The following is an 18,046-nucleotide window of genomic DNA, read 5'->3' as shown; positions in this document are numbered from 1 at the left end:
CAGGACAGAAAAGAGAATGCAGCATTTGCTAGGGAAGCAATTGAGCGGATGACAAAAGTAATGGAGGATCAGAGAGAGATGCTCAAGTCTTTAACACAGCTGCAGACTGAGCAGATCTGTGGTCGACCTCCACTGCAGCATGTGCACATGCACAATTCTTTGCCAACCCCACCCCCCTCTACACCCACACATTCCTTTTCACTTCACAGCACTCCTCAGTTTCCCCATCACTCCACCCCCACTTACAGCTTGCACAATAACAGCTGGAGCTACTCACACTTGTGAAGTTTTACCCTTTTTAACAATAAATACAGGCTAAGGTTTTTAATGGTGCAACATTTTTATTCTGTGTTCTACAAAAGCCTATAGCAATCAATTCACTCTCGGGAGCAGGCTTCTAAAACATTTTGTTGCATGTATCTTGGGCCCCAAAATTGTGCATGGATGCACCAGGGAGGCATCTCCAAAGCAGACATGTGTTACTGCTCCTCATTGTCCAAGTGGTTCCTCAAAGCCTCTCTGATGTTAATAGCAGCCCTCTGGGCTCCTCTGACAGCCCTAGCATCTGGCTGCTCAAACTGTGCAGCCAAGCGCTCTGCCTCAGTGCTCCACAACTCAGCAAACATTTCACCCTTAGATTCATACAGATTATGCACAGTGCAGCACACAGCTATGACCACAGGAATATTATCCTGGGTAAGGTCTAGCCTGACATTGAGACACCTCCAGCGAGCTCTCAAATGGCCAAAGGTACATTTGACTACCATGTGGCGCCTGCTCAGCCTGTTGTTAACACACTCCTTGCTGTTGTCCAGGTGCCCTGTGTAAGGTTTCATGAGCCAGGGCTGTAAGGGGTAAGCTGGGACTCCCAGGATTACTATGGGCATTTCCACATACCCCAGTGTGATCTCGTGGTCTGGAAAGGAAGTCCCCACCTGCAGCTTTCTGTACAGGCCACTGTTCCTGAAGATGAGTCATGCACCTTTCCAGACCTGCCTGCACTGATGTCCGTGAAACACCCCCGGTGATCCACAAGCACCTGCAACACCATGGAGAAGTATCCCTTCCTATTGATGTACTCAGAGGCAAGGTGGTCTGGTGCTAAAATTGGAATGTGGGTGTCATCAGTCGCCCCGCCACAGTTAGGGAAACCCATCTCTGCAAAGCCAGCCACTATTTCATGGACATTTCCCAGAGGCATGAGTTATCACCCTGCACGCTGGGAGTAATACAGCCCCAACAGTGGACTTCCTCACTCCAAATTGATTTGCAACTGTCTGGTAGCAGTCTGGATTCACCAGCTTCCACACAGCGATTGCAACACACTTCCCTACTGAAAGGGCATCTCTCAATCTGGCTGTAGGTTGGGGGCCAGCTCAGCACACAGCTCCAGGAAGGTTGCTTTATGCATCCAAAAGTTCTGTACCCACTGGTATCATCCCTCACCTGCATGACAATGCAATCCCACCAATCGGTGCTTGTTTCTCTAGCCCAAAAAGTGACAGTCTACCATATTCAGCTGCTTTGTGAATGCCAAAAGCACTGATAAGTTGCTGCTGTCCATATCACACTCGGGTGCCTACAATTCATACCCTGTCAGTAACTTTGTGAGTAACTGTGCTGCCATGCGTGATGTCTTCATGACAGTTAACAGCTCATAGGAGAGAAGTGTGGGATCCATCCTCTCTCACTCCAGATGCTGGCATGCACTACAAAGACTGACAATTGGAAAAATGGTGCGAAAGGAAGCCGGAAGCCCTTGGAGGGCTTGGATACAAAGCAGTGCATGATGGGACATTTTGCACGTCCCAGGATGTGCCGTGCTCTATTTCTGCCTTCCCACAATACCTAGCAACAGATTGTGTTGCCAGGCACTGTGGGATACACACCCATAGTGCATTGCTCACGCTGTCGACAATGGTGCCCCGAATGTGGACACAATCTGTCAACAGAGGGAACGAATGTAAATATGCTTTGGCGACTCTGCTTTTGTCGATTTTTTTCGTGTCGATGTTAGTTTCATCAACTAAACTTGGTCATGTAGAGAAGCCCTGAGAGTCCTGGGCAGGGAGCTCACACAGACAATCCATTTACAACCTGGGATCCTCAAAGGGGCTGGAGAATCGACCGAACCCCAGGGAGAAATAAGTGCCAAGCTCCCTTAGGCTCTTTTGAAAATCTCAGCTTTTAAAAACGCCATGGAGAAGTTCATGACTGTATCCAAAGTCTCAGACACTTAGAACCCTAATTGCTATTGTCTTCCAATGAAATGTCTAGAGAAGAGCAACAAAAAGTGATTAAAGATCTAGAAAACATGACCTATGAGGGAAGATTGAAATAAAATGGGTTTGTTTAGTCTGAAAAAGAGAAGACTGAGAGGGGACATGATAACAGTTTTCAAGTACCTGAAAGGTTATTACAAGGAGGAGGGAGAAAAAATATTCTCCTTAATCTCTGAGGATAGGACAAGAAGCAATGGGCTTAAGTTGCAGCAAGGGCGGTTTAGGTTGGATATTAGGAAAACTTCCTGTCAGGGTGGTTAAACACTGGAATAAATTGCCTAGGGAGGTTGTGGAATTTCCATCACTGGAGATTTTTGAGAGCAGGTTAGACAAACACCTGTCAGGGATGGTCTAGATAATACGTAGCGCTGCCATGAGTGGAGGGCACAGGAGTAGATGACCTCTTGAGGTCCCTTCCAGTCCCACATTTCTATGATTCTATGAAGGGTCAGATTTGCAAAGGCATTTAGGGACCCAAAGATACAGAGAGACCTGGAGTTAGATTTGTGAAGGTACTTAGGTGCCCAAAGAGCCAGCAGGTGCCTAGTAGGATTTTCAAAAGCCCCCAGCTCCCATTGGCTTCCCTGGAAGTTAGGGGCTAGCTGCAGTTGGAAATCCCACTAGGCATCCACATCTGAGTCTTTAGGCTTCCAAATACTGTTTTGACTAAAGCATCTCGTCAAAGTCTGGGGCCCTGTGGATGTACCTGTTGGGAGCAGAAATTAGAGTCACAGGGTTAGCAGGGGCCATCTAGTCTAACCCCCTGCCAAGGTGCAGGATTTGCAGGCTTGGTAAGAACATAAGAATGGCCAGTCGGGGTCAGACCAAAAGGTCCGTCTAGCTCAGTATCCTGTCTTCTGACAGTAGCCAATGCCAGGGGCCCCAGAGGGAATGAACAGAACAGGAAATCATCAAGTGATCTATCCCCTGTTGCCCATTCCCAGCTTCTGGCAAACAGAGGCTAGGGACACCATCCCTGCCCATCCTGGCTAATAGCCTATCTTCCATTAATTTATCTAGTTCTTTTTTTAACCCTGTTATAGCCTTGGCCTTCACAATATCCTCTGGCAAAGAGTTCCACAGGTTGACTGTGCATTGTGTGAAGAAATACTTCCTTTTGTTTGTTTTAAACCTGCTGCCTATTAATTTCAGTTCTTGTGTTATTAGAAGGAGTAAATAGCACGTCCTCATCTACTTTCTCTCCACCACTCATGATTGTATAGACCTCAGTCATATCCCCCTTAGTCGTCTCTTTTCCAAGCTGAAAAGTCCAATACACATTGGAACCCCACTCCCGACTTGGGCAGACTCTATTAGGCTTTGTTTTAGGTGTGATACCCCGTAAACATTTCTTACAACTATCTCAAGTGATGGACACTTTCACACGTCAGTTTGAACAAGGTTTTTACTCAGGGCCTAACAAGGTTTCACACAGTTTACAACGACATCTTTAAAAATTTGGTCCAAAGTCTCTTTGGAAAATGGTACTTTAAGCTTTTAAATCATGAAGGTGCTTTTGAAAATTGTACCCCAAATCTCCAAGAGTGTAGTTCCACCTTCTGTGATGTAATTCCAGAGTAGCTCCATTACTGCATGAGTGACTCTGGAGCTAGTACACGGCTGTGAGTGAGGGCCCAGTTTCACCCATTTATTCTGTTTATGGCTCTCAAAAAGGGCCTTTAAGAATAACACAGAGTGACCCTCTTCTATCCAGCCCCATCACCCACTCAACCAAAATTCTTCTTCTGCTATTATATTATTATTAATCATCAACTTCCCTAGAACAAATGAACATAAAAAAAAAAACAGAAAGTAAATTGATACAATCAAAAACTCTAACCCTCCAAGCAGAACGTTCACACTTAACATGGCAAAAGCCAGAGACTACCTAAAGCCCGCTAAGGACTTTCCTGCTGCTATCAGTAAGGTGTGGAAGACATTCCTGTACTATGGGCATGAGCAGAAACAAGATAAACCCCTAAAATACAGAGATAGAATTATTTTTAAAAGAGATGTAAACATGAATACCCACTAAAGCTTATGCCCCAATACATCTGTTAGTCTATAAGGTGCCACAGGACTCTTTGTCGCTTTTTACAGATGCAGACTAACACGGCTACCCCTCTGATACTTTTAAAAGACATGTTATAGGAGGATAAATGACTTTTCCTTAAGAAACTGAATTTTAAAAAAAAATTCCCAATGAATTATATTAGCCCATTTCATAGCAAGGACAAAGAAACCCTCCCACTCTTGGGAAAGATCTTTTGAAATAATTACGGTAATGCAATTTTTCAGCTCCCCTGTATCTCCCTCTTCAGTTCACCGAGTTTTCCGGCAGAGGGCACTGCAGTACCAGCAGGAATGTCCCCTGTCTAGACATGTATCAGAGGGGTAGCCGTGTTAGTCTGAATCTGTCAAAAGCAACAGAGGGTCCTGTGGCACCTTGAAGACTAACAGAAGTATTGGGAGCATAAGCTTTCATGGGTAAGAACCTCACTTCGACTTGCATCTGAAGAAGTGAGGTTCTTACCCACGAAAGCTTATGCTCCCAATACTTCTGTTAGTCTTAAAGGTGCCACAGGACCCTCTGTTGTTTGACTAGACATGATGACACACGAATCTATTTCACCCCCCTGGCTTTTCGTTCGTGAGGCCACCTGCCCCCTCGCAGAGGCGGCGAGGAAACCCTGAAGGCAGCTACGACCAAACAGAAAGGGGCGGGGCGGGGGAGGGGAGGGGGAATTGGCAGCGGGAGGCGCTCACCACCCCAGCTCCCGCGGAAGCACGGCTTGCCTGCTTTTACATCTCCGGTCCTCAGCAGAACCAGCTTTGGCTGTAGCTGCAAGAAAAGGAGAAAGCGAACAACTCGTGGGGCTGGTCAGAAAGGAGTGAGGAAGCTCCCGGCAGACGAGGAGCAGAGACCCCGAGAGGATGTTAACACTCCGGTTCTTGCTGGTTGTGATGACTTTAGTGTTCAGTGAGTCGGATTTCCTATTTCATTTCTGAATGTCTCTCCCCCGTCTCTTGTCCTTCAAATATTCACACTTCTCAGTTAAAATAATCTCACTCTTTTTTCTCTGTCTATCCACATCTCTCTCTTTCCACTATCCAGCCATCCATTCTTCCTTCCCCCTGCAGCACCTCTCTCGCTCAATCTCTCCTTCCCTCTCTCTCTCCTTTTACGGCCCTAAACCCCCTACATTCAGTGAGCGGCTGAAATTTTTAAAATTCGCCTGAACTGAATCTACGCACGATGCGCCAGAATCCCTCGGGTGGCTTTGAAAAATCTCAGCTCTCACATCCTTCATGCCAACGAGGATTTATTTTTTCCCCTCCAGATGGGGCCACTGGCGTGTCGGTGATGCAGACGCAAGGCCCCGTGACCATGTCCGAGGGGGAAGGTTTGAGGCTCAATTGTAGCTATGATGATGCTACCGTGTATGCCGTCTTCTGGTACGTGCAGTTCCCCAGCCAGCCCCCCAAGCTCTTCCTGAGGGACCTGGGACGGCAGAACTCGGATGAAGGGATCAGAAAAGGGTTCGATGCCGCCCACGATAAAAAGCACAAAACCTTCCACCTGTGGAAACCGGCCAGCGACGTGAGCGACTCCGCGACCTATTACTGCGCCGCGAGCAGCACAGTGACACGGACCGGCCGGGGAGCTGCGCAAAAACCGCGCAGGGTCTGTGCGGAGCATCGGGGAGGCGGGCACCGGGGTCTGGGAGGGGAAGGGAGGAATGGCGCAAACACAGAACTTGGATCAGATATCTCTGGTCACCGACTAGCTCTGGCCTTCACCGGCTTGAGCCAATCCAGGGCTTCACCTTTTGTAGACACTAAACGGAATAGCACGAAACAAAATTAACACGACACCAATACAGTCTGTCAAACAAACACACACAAACTCTGTCTCCGCCGGGATCCCCAGGGGAAAGTTCACAGTCTACAGGAAAACTGCCTGGCACTTTTTTTGGGGGTGGAGGGATACTTAGGCGCCCAGAAGAGAAAAACCGACCCATAGACAGACGAGGCCAGACAGCAACATCGGCACTAGGCTGCTGGAGGAGCTGGTTTATCAGCCGAGTCACCAGCAAATCTCGTTCCCTGTGAACAGTCCCCCACCGTCTGGCGCACGCTGGAAGTAAACAAGGGAGAGATTTCTTTGTTCAGCCGGTTTGCGCCGCGGAGACGGGAGTTAACCTGTTACCAAGCACAGGGCGAGGGGGAGAAAGGGAGAAGCCGGGCCGGGGTGGCAGGTTTGTATAATTTTTGGTGGTGCCCAGAACGGGTCCAAGTCCCCCCCCCCCCACACACACACACACCTGCCTAAGGCTCTGGGAGGAAGTTTGGGTGCCGGAGAGGTGCGGGCTCTGAGACAGAGTTTGGCTGCTGGGTGCAGGTTCTGGGCTGGGTGTGGGGTGGTGCAGGCTCTGGGAGGGAGTTTGGGTGCCGGAGAGGTGCGGGCTCTGGGACAGAGTTTGGCTGCTGGGTGCAGGTTCTGGGCTGGGTGTGGGGTGGTGCAGGCTCTGGGAGGGAGTTTGGGTGCAGAAAGTGGTTTGGGGTGCAGGCTCTGGGAGAGGTTTGGGTGCTGGATGTGGGCTCAGGCTGGGACAGAGGGTTGGGGTGCGGGGCGTGGGGCTGGGTCGGGGATGAGGAGCTTGGGGGTGCAGCAGGTGGCTGCCCTGGGGCTGGGGCGGGGGGCCAGAGATGAGGACTCCCCCCAGCCCTCTCCCCGCCAGCACCCTCTCCGAGGTCGCCCCCCCCCCCAACCCCCCCAGCACCACACTCACCCAAGCTCCCCCAGGGTGATGGTCACGAGGTCCAGCCAGGATAAGCCCCCCCCCAACCAACTCGGAATCGCCTGCCGGTGGCGGGGGGGGGGGGGGGGGCTGCCATGTGCCTCCTCCCTCCCCAGGCGCAGCAGACACCTCAGCCTGTCCCTGGCGCTGCTCCCTTGTAGCCGGCCGCGGCCGGTGAGGGAGCTCAGCGCGGAGCTGCCCAGGGCGGGAGGAGACGCTCGGGGGAGGAGGCACGCAGGGGTAGCAGGGGGCGCCGGGGAGGAGCCACCCAGGCCCTGAATTTGCTGGCGCCCAGGCACCATGGGCCGATATAACTTGCTACCCCTGGAGCCGGGGGCCACAGACAAGGCATCGTGGCCTGTGGTTTGCTGTCCCCCGTGCTGTCTGGGTTGCCATGAGTTGAAAGGAAAGGCCAGATATTCTCTCTGGCTTTCCCGGGGGCTGGAGGCAGAGCAGATGGGCAGCGCCCTGCACACACAGAGCTGTAGGTGTTTTCACAGGCCAGCGTGGCTTTTGGCACATTGGCCACATGGCTGACAGGATGATGGCTGCGAGGCTGGGGTTAGAGGCTGTGCTGCTGGTTGTTGTTTTCAGTAAATAAAATTACAGGTTTCCCCATCTCTGCCTCCATCTCAGCATGTTACCCCTCCCTCTACTCCACACCACCATCTGAACAAGTCACCCCATCTTCTACCCAACACCCCCTCCATCCAGCCACGACATACCCTGTCTCCTCTACCCCATCCCCTCCACTTCACCATGTCACCCCCTCTTCTCCACCCCCACCCTGCATCTCACCCTGACACCCCCTCTCTTCTACCCCACCCTCCATCTCACCCTGACACACCCTCTTCTCCACCCCCACCCTCCATCTCACCCTGACACCCCTTCTCCTCCACCCCCATCCTCCATCTCACCCTGACACCCCCTCTCCTCCACCCCACCCTCCATCTCACCCTGACACCCCCTCTCCCCTACCCCACCCTACATCTCACCCTGACACCCCCCTCCTCTACCAAACTCCATCTCACCATGTCACCCCCTCTCCTCCACCCCCACCCTGCATCTCACCCTGACACCCCCTCTCCTCTCCTCTCCCCCACCCTGCATCTCACCCTGACCCCCCCTCTCCTCTACCCCACCCTCCATCTCACCCTGACACACCCTCTTCTCCACCCCCACCCTCCATCTCACCCTGACTCCCCCTCTCCTCCACCCCACCCTCCATCTCACCCTGACACCCCCTCTCCTCTACCCCACCCTGCATCTCACCCTGACACCCCCTCTCCACTACCCCACCCTGCATTTCACCCTGACACCCCCTCTCCTCCACCCCATCCTCCATCTCACCCTGACACCCCCTCTCCTCCACCCACACCCTCCATCTCACCCTGACACCCCCCCTCCTCCACCCACACCCTCCATCTCACCCTGACAGCCCCCCTCCTCCACCCACACCCTCCATCTCACCCTGACACCCCCTCTCCTCTACCCCACCCTGACACCCCCTCTCCACTACCCCACCCTGCATTTCACCCTTACACCCCCTATCCACTACCCCACCCTCCATTTCACCCTGATACTCACTCTCCTCTACCCCACACTCCATCTCACCCTGACACCCCCTCTCCTCCACCCACACCCTCCATCTCACCCTGACACCCCCCCTCCTCCACCCCCACCCTGCATCTCACCCTGACACCCCCTCTCCTCTACCCCACCCTACATCTCACGCTGACACCCCCTCTCCTCTACCCCACCCTCCATCTCACCCTTACACACCCTCTCCTTCACCCCCACCCTCCATATCACCCTGACACCGCCTCTCCTCCACCCCACCCTCCATCTCACCCTGACACACCCTCTCCTCCACCCCCACCCTCCATCTCACCCTGACACCCCCTCTCCCCTACCCCACCCTCCATCTCACCCTGACACCCCCCTCCTCTACCAAACTCCATCTCACCATGTCACCCCCTCTCCTCCACCCCCACCCTGCATCTCACCCTGACACCCCCTCTCCTCTACCCCACCCTGCATTTCACCCTGACACCCGCTATCCACTACCCCACCCTCCATCTCACCCTGACACCCCCGTCCTCTACCCAACTCCATCTCACCCTGTCACCCCCTCTCCTCTACCCCACCCTGCATCTCACCCTGACACCCCCTCTCCACTACCCCACCCTGCATCTCACCCTGACACCCCCTCTCCTCTACCTCACCCTGCATTTCACCCTGACACCCCCTATCCACTACCCCACCCTCCATCTCACCCTGACACCCACCCTCCTCTACCAAACTCCATCTCACCCTGAAACCCCCTCTCCCCTACCCCACCCTCCATCTCACCCTGACACCCCCCTCCTCTACCAAACTCCATCTCACCATGTCACACCCTCTCCTCCACCCCCACCCTGCATCCCACCCTGACACCCCCTCTCCTCTACCCCACCCTGACACCCCCTCTCCACTACCCCACCCTGCATTTCACCCTTACACCCCCTATCCACTACCCCACCCTCCATTTCACCCTGATACTCACTCTCCTCTACCCCACCCTCCATCTCACCCTGACACCCCCTCTCCTCCACCCACACCCTACATCTCACCCTGACACCCCCCCTCCTTCACCCCCACCCTGCATCTCACCCTGACACCCCCTCTCCTCTACCCCACCCTACATCTCACGCTGACACCCCCTCTCCTCTACCCCACCCTCCATCTCACCCTGACACACCCTCTCCTCCACCCCCACCCTCCATCTCACCCTGACACCCCCTCTCCTCCACCCCACCCTCCATCTCACCCTGACACCCCCTCTCCCCTACCCCACCCTCCATCTCACCCTGACACCCCCCTCCTCTACCAAACTCCATCTCACCATGTCACCCCCTCTCCTCCACCCCCACCCTGCATCTCACCCTGACACCCCCTCTCCACTACCCCACCCTGCATCTCACCCTGACACCCCCTCTCCTCTACCCCACCCTGCATTTCACCCTGACACCCGCTATCCACTACCCCACCCTCCATCTCACCCTGACACCCCCCTCCTCTACCCAACTCCATCTCACCCTGTCACCCCCTCTCCTCTACCCCACCCTGCATCTCACCCTGACACCCCCTCTCCACTACCCCACCCTGCATCTCACCCTGACACCCCCTCTCCTCTACCCCACCCTGCATTTCACCCTGACACCCCCTATCCACTACCCCACCCTCCATCTCACCCTGACACCCACCCTCCTCTACCAAACTCCATCTCACCCTGAAACCCCCTCTCCCCTACCCCACCCTCCATCTCACCCTGACACCCCCCTCCTCTACCAAACTCCATCTCACCATGTCACACCCTCTCCTCCACCCCCACCCTGCATCTCACCCTGACACCCCCTCTCCTCTACCCCACCCTGCATCTCACCCTGACACCCCCTCTCCACTACCCTACCCTGCATCTCACCCTGACACCCCCTCTCCTCCACCCCCACCCTACATCTCACCCTGACACCGCCTCTCCACTACCCCACCCTCCATCTCACCCTGATACCCTCTCCTCTACCCCACCCAGCATCTCACCCTGACACCCCCTCTCCTCTACCCCCACCCTACATCTCACCCTGACACCCCCTCTCCTCTACCCCACCATCCATCTCACAGTGTCACCCCCCCGTACCCCACACCCTCCATCTCACCAAATACACACCCTCTCTATCATACACTCCTCTTGTCCTCTCTTTCATTCCAGCCACACCTCTCTCTCCTTTCCCCCTGCATTCTCCCTCCACCCTTCTAAACACCCGGGGCAGTCACTGGATGGGGGCTGGCGAAAGGGGATTTACTCCTAGGGTCCCTCAGAAGTTTCACGCCCACTGAATCAATTCTCTTGCTGGTTTTCTCTCCTAGTGGCCCCGGGTAGAGCCGAGATCCAGCAACCGGGCTCCGCAGAAGTTTTGGAGGGAGACGAACTGAACCTGACCTGCTCCCACTGTGCCGCCAAGGCGAGTGACAGCACAGTCTGGTACCGGCATCTCCTGAACCCAGGACCCCAGTTTGCAGTTACCGGATACAAGGAAACTGTTAATAGCCCCGAGCCGAAGGGAGCTCTGTACATCTCCGCTGACAAAGTGTCCGGCACCCTGGCCCTGCACCATGTGAGGCTGGCAGACACTGCGGTGTATTTCTGTGCTCGAAGCCAGTGCTGGCTCCAGGCACCAGCAAACCAAGCAGGTGTTTGGGGCAGCACGTTTTCAGGGGTGGCATTCCGGCCATCTTTTTTTTTTTTTTTTGCTTTGGGCAGCAGAAGCCTGGAGCCGGCCCTGACATCAGCAGTGCGTGGTGTGTAGGGGGCGCCCTGAGGCCACTGCGGTTCATGCCACAGGGGAGCAGCAGCGCACCTTGTGGCTGGGCCGGGCAGGCTCTGAACGGGGGACACTCGGGCTGGGGGACGCCCCGCGGGGCACATGGAGCCGCCTGCAGGTGCCGCAGGACGGCCGTCCCCCAGCGCCGCAGCCGGGGCTGGGCGAAGCGGCCTGAGCCGCCCAGGGGCTACAGCAGGGTGGCCAGAAGCAGCAGCAGCAGTGGGGCCATAGAGGGCGGGGCACTGCCATGCGTGGCCCGCGTCCCGCTCTCTGGGGCTCCACTCCCTCTGGGGCTACCCTGCCCCGGCTCCTCAGCCCCCTGCTGGGGCAGTCCCCCGGCTCTGCCCTCCCGGGTCCCGGCTGGTCCTGGAAGCGGGAGCCCTGGCTGGAGGGACCCTGGGCTGAGGCGTGGCCCGGGACCCCCGCTGCTTAACCCCGACCCTGCCAGTGCCGGACCGGCTGGAGGCGAGGGGGGAGTGGGCGGAGTCAGCACTGGTGGTGGGGAGCCCAGGGCTGGGGCGGCAGGGGGTGCGGGTGGGGTGGGATGGGGTGGCGGAGAGGGCACTGGTGGCGGGGATGAGAGCCCAGGGCTGAGGTGGGGGGCAGCAAAAAACCTAGAGCCAGCCCTGCTTAGAGCAACATGGTGTGATAGCCAGGGGTGGCCCCCAGGCAATAAATATCCCACCCCTTCTCCGGGTCTGAGTGTGTGTCTGTGTGGGGAGGTGAGCAGAAGGTGCGGAATGCTTCTGTGGGTGCGGGGAGAGGGGCGACCAGAGAGAACAAAAAGAGAAATAAAACATTTAGGGTGAAATTTACAAAAACGTCTTTGTGCGCCTGACTATTTTAATTGTTTTATTGATTCCTTTTTTCTTCCTTTTCTGTCTTGCTTCCCATCCACCCCCCGCCTTGGAAGCACACCCACATTCCTCTCCCACCACACACAGGCACACAGACAGCTTGAGAGAGGGAAGCTTATTGTACGGGGGCAGCTCCTGGCTGTCACACTGTGTTGCTCCGAGCACAGTAATACCCTGTTGCATCTGCTGGCAGCACCCTGCGCAGAGCGAAGGTGCTGGATCTTCAACCGGAGCTGCTCCGTGCCCGCCCTCCCCTGCAGCCGCTGTCGCAAAACTCTTTCCCATACACCCCCCAGACACTGCCAACCCACTGTTATCAACCTCCTGGCTCCAGTCTAAACCCACAGCATTCCACTCCTCCCTTCTCACAGTCCAGCAGTGTGGACTGCCAATACCCACTGTACGCAACATCCATCCCTCTGCAGTTTGGCCCTGATGAAGTACATCACCCACTGCATTGTACTCCAAAGGAGAAGGTTGTGTATGATCCCTGGACATACACAAATCTGTAGCCGTTCCGGGACCCCTCCTCCTTTTGAGACCTTCTATTCCCCCATACTCCCTCCCCCTCCCAGCTAATGAAGTTTTTCATTTGACTCTCTCCCCTGGTTATTGTCTTTCAATAAAAAAATAGCGTTTGTTTGAAATCAATCTCTATTCTGTTAAGTGAAAGCAAAAAGAGCCCTGCAAAGCAACATACAGTTATATTAAGGCCCCTTCTTGCATCATGTGCACCAATCACCTCCTAGCATTACAAGCACTGCACTCCCAAGCATAGCAACAAATATTAGTGGCTTTCAGCTTCAAATTGCTGCCTCAAAGCAACGCTGATCCTTATGGCCCTGTACTGTGCCCCTCTAATAGCCCTCCTCTCCAGCTGTTCAAACTCAGCTTCCAGGCATTGAGCCTCTGCAGTCCAGCCCTGAGTGAAGCTTTCACCCTTCCCTTCACAAATATTATGGAGCGTACAGCACTCGGCTATAAGCATAGGGATATTGTCATCGGCAAGGTCCAGCTTCCCATACAGGCATCGCCAGCGGGCTTTTAAACGGCCAAAAGCACACTCCACAGTCATTCTGGACTGGCTCAGCCTGTTGTTGAACCGCTCCTTGCTGCTGTCAAGGCTCCCTGTGTAGGGTTTCATGAACCACGGCATTAAGGGGTAGGCAGTGTCTCCCAGGATCACAATGGGCATGTACACTTCCCCCACGGTGTTCTTATGCTCCATGAAGAAAGTCCCTGCTTGCAGCTTCTTGAACAGGCCAGTGTTGTGAAAGATGTGCGCGTCATGCACCTTTCTGGACCAGCCTGTGTTAATGTCTGTGAAACACCCACGGTGATCCACAAGTGCCTGGAGAACCATTGAAAAATACCCCTTGCGATTAATGTACTCGGTGGCTAGATGGGCTGGTGCCAGAATTGGAATGTGCGTGCCATCTATCGCTCCTCCACAGTTAGGGAAGCCCATTTGTGCAAAGCCTTCCACAATGTCACACACATTGCCCAGAGTCGCGGTCTTTCAGAGCAGGATGCGATTAATGGCTCTGCCCACTTCCATCAGCATGAGTCCAACAGTCAACTTTCTCACTCCGAACTGGTTAGCGACCAATCAGTAGCAGTCTGAATTGCCACCTTCCACAGTGCAATCACCATGCATTTCTCCAGCGACAGGGCAGCTCTCATTCTCGTGTCCTTGTGCTGTAGGGATGTGGTGAGCTCCTCACACAGTCCCATGTATGTGGCTTTCCTCATGCGAAAGTTCTGCAGCCACTGCTCGTCATCCCAGACATGCATCATGATGTGATCCCACCACTCAGTGCTTGTTTTCAAAGCCAAAAGTGGTGTTCCACAGTGGTCAGCACCTCCGTGAATGCCACAAGCATTCTCGTGTCATAGCTACTACGTGTGGCGAGATCAATGTCACACTCCTCTTGCCTTTATAGTTTAAGGAATAACTCCACTGCTACTCGTGGTGTGATGGTCAGTACGAACAGCATTCCTGTCAACAGCTCAGGATCCATTCCTGCACCAGAAAGAGCCAGGGCAGGGCGCGCAGTACACAAACTTTTGAAAGATGGCGCCAAATGCGGAAGGAAGCACAGGGAATGCTGGGATGCGAAGCAATGCATCACGGGGCATTGGGGCAGGACCCAAGATGCCCTGTGACCCCTTCTGCCTTCCCACAAGTCTTAGTGGCAAAAGCGAAAGAGGTGCTCTGTGGGATAGCTGCCCAGAGTGCACCGCTCCGAATAGCGCCACAAGTGTGAAAACGCTATTGCGCAGGCAGCTGTCAGTGTGAACACACAACAGCGGTTTTCCTTCGGCGCTCTCTGAGCCATGCTGTAACTGCTGGTGCTGTAACTCTGCCAGTATAGATGTGCCCTAAGTGACTTGTCCAAGGTCACACAGAGAGACTGCGGTAAAACTAGGAACTGACCTCTTAGGTCTCACGAGTTTCAGTCCAGGACCATAAGCACAAGATCACCCTTCTCCTTGTTTTTAATTTTAATATGGGAGAGGAAAATATTGAGGATGTCCTAGGATTCTTCTCTCTGTCCCCTTTGGCACAATATAATGCACACAAATGTACCAGAATGACTCCAATGGAGCTTTGCCAATATACAGCAACTGAGGGTGTGCCCCAAACAACTCTCAGGGAATGGCTACACTTGCAAGTTAGAACACATGAAAGCAGCCCCGTGCACTCTAACTCATGACACGTCCACACTGGCAAGGCACGTAGAGTGCTCTGACTCCTGATACTCCACTTCCATGAGACAAATAACACTTGCTGTGCCCTGGCTGGAGCGCCGTGGCACCAGTGTGGACACCCTGGTCTATTAATGCGCTCTGATCGGCCTCCAGACGTGTCCCACAATGCCTGTTCTAGCCACTCTGGTCATCCCTTTGAACTCTACTGCCCTGCCCTCAGGTGACCAACCATCAGACCCGCTCTTTAAATTCTCTGGGAATTTTGAAAATCTCCTTCCTGTTTGCTCAGCAAGGCATGGAGTGTTCTCAGCGCATCTTTCAGGTGACCATGCCTCCACACACCAGGCGATCCCCAGTGTGGAGCAATGGTGAGGTGCTGGATCTGATCAGTGTTTGGGGGAGGAAACTGTTCAGTCCCAGCTGCACTCCAGCCGTAGGAATTACGATACCTTCAGGCAGATATCAAGGGACACAAGGGTGATGTCGTGGTCGGAGTCTGCTATAGACCACCAGACAGGGGGATGAGGTGGACGAGGCTTTCTTCCGGCAACTAGCAGAAGTTACTAGATCACAGGCCCTGGTTCTCATGGGAGACTTTAATCACCCTGATATCTGCTGGGAGAGCAATACAGCGGTGCACAGACAATCCAGGAAGTTTTTGGAAAGTGTAGGGGACAATTTCCTGGTGGAAGTGCTGGAGGAACCAACTAGGGGCAGAGCTCTTCTAGACCTGCTGCTCACAAACAGGGAAGAATTAGTAGGGGAAGCAAAAGTGGACGGGAACCTGGGAGGCAGTGACCATGAGATGGTCGAGTTCAGGATCCTGACACAAGGAAGAAAGGAGAGCAGCAGAATACAGACCCTGGACTTCAGAAAAGCAGACTTTGACTCCCTCAGGGAACTGATGGGCAGGATCCCCTGGGAGCAGGGCTGGCTCCAGGCACCAGCTGAGCAAGCTGGTGCTTGGGGCGGCAGATTGTTCGAGGTGGCATTACACCCAATCCTAGGGCGGCACGGCCCCCCCCTTTTTTTTTTGTTCCACTCCGGCCGCCCTGTAGAGGGCGGCGGCGCGGAGAACCAGAGCACCCTGCAGGGCAGTCCTCTTCCTTCCCTCCCCGCCCGGAGCAGAGACCTCGCGGCAGGCTGCAGCGCAGCGGGAGGGGCTGCGTGGCAGCACCCCTGCTGTAGCCCTGGCCGCCCCCTTCTCTCTCTCACGCCGCTACCTCCCCCTCCCCCACCCAGCCGGTCCCCCTGCACCCGCGCTCCGGCCGCGCCGCAGGGTTTTTTTTTTTTGCTTTGCCATCTGGCCGCCCCGTTTTTTTTTTGTTTTTTTTTGTTTTTTGCTTGGGGCGGCCAAAAAGCCAGAGCCGCCCCTTCTGGGAGAATAACATGAGGGGGAAAGGAGTCCAGGAGAGCTGGCTGTATTTTAAAGAATCCTTATTGAAGTTGCAGGAAAAAAACATCCTGATGTGTAGAAAGAATAGTAAATATGTCAGGCAACCAGCTTGGCTAAACAGTGAAATCCTTGCTGATCTTAAACACAAAAAAGAAGCTTACAAGAAGTGGAAGATTGGACAAATGACCAGGGAGGAGTATAAAAATATTGCTCAGGCATGCAGGAGTGAAATCAGGAAGGCCAAATCACACTTGGAGTTGCAGCTAGCAAGAGATGTTAAGAGTAACAAGAAGGATTTCTTCAGGTATGTTAGCAACAAGAAGAAAGTCAAGGAAAGTGTGGGCCCCTTACTGAATGAGGGAGGCAACCTAGTGACCGAGGATATGGAAAAAGCTAATGTACTCAATGATTTTTTTGCCTCTGTCTTCACAAACAAGGTCAGCTCCCAGACTGCTGCACTGGGCAGCACAGTATGGGGAGAAGGTGACCAGCCCTCTGTGGAGAAAGAAGTGGTTCGGGACTATTTAGAAAAACTGGACGAGCACAAGTCCATGGGGCCAGATGCGCTGCATCCGAGGGTGCTAAAGGAGTTGGTGGATGTGATTGCAGAGCCATTGGCCATTATCTTTGAAAACTCATGGCGATCGGGGGAGGTCCCGGATGACTGGAAAAAGGCTAATGTAGTGCCCATCTTTAAAAAAGGGAAGAAGGAGGATCCGGGGAACTACAGGCCAGTCAGCCTCACCTCAGTCCCTGGAAAAATCATGGAGCAGGTCCTCAAGGAATCAATTCTGAAGCACTTAGAGGAGAGGAAAGTGATCAGGAACAGTCAGTATGGATTCACCAAGGGCAAGTCATGCCTGACTAACCTAATTGCCTTCTATGAGGAGATAACTGGGTCTGTGGATGAGGGGAAAGCAGTGGATGTGTTATTCCTTGACTTTTGCAAAGCTTTTGATATGGTCTCCCACAGTATTCTTGCCAGCAAGTTAAAGAACTATGGGCTGGATGAATGGACTATAAGGTGGATAGAAAGCTGGCTAGGTTGTCGGGCTCAATGGGTAGTGATCAACAGCTCCATGTCTAGTTGCCAGCCGGTTTCAAGCGGAGTGCCCCAAGGGTCGGTTCTGGGGCCTGTTTTGCTCAATATCTTCATTAATGATCTGGAGGATGGCGTGGACTGCGCTCTCAGCAAGTTTGCAGATGACACTAAACTGGGAGGAGTGGTAGATATGCTGGAGGGTAGGGATAGGATACAGAGGGACCTAGACAAATTAGAGGATTGGGCAAAAAGAAACCTGATGAGGTTCAACAAGGAGAAAGTGCAGAGTCCTGCACTTAGGACGGAAGAATCCCATGCACTGCTACAGACTAGGGACCGAATGGCTGCCAGTTCTGCAGAAAAGGACCTAGGGGTTACAGTGGATGAGAAGCTGGATATGAGTCAACAGTGTGCCCTTGTTGCCAAGAAGGCTAATGGCATTTTGGGCTGTATAAGTACGGGCATTGCCAGCAGATCGAGGGACGTGATCATTCCCCTCTATTCGATATTGGTGAGGCCTCATCTGGAGTACTGTGTCCAGTTTTGGGCCCCACACTACAAGAAGGATGTGGAAAAATGGGAAAGAGTCCAGCA

This window comes from Emys orbicularis, chromosome 12 (genome assembly GCF_028017835.1).
Source record: "Emys orbicularis isolate rEmyOrb1 chromosome 12, rEmyOrb1.hap1, whole genome shotgun sequence".
In the NCBI taxonomy this organism is placed as follows: domain Eukaryota; kingdom Metazoa; phylum Chordata; order Testudines; family Emydidae; genus Emys; species Emys orbicularis.
This window is presented reverse-complemented; position numbering follows the sequence as displayed.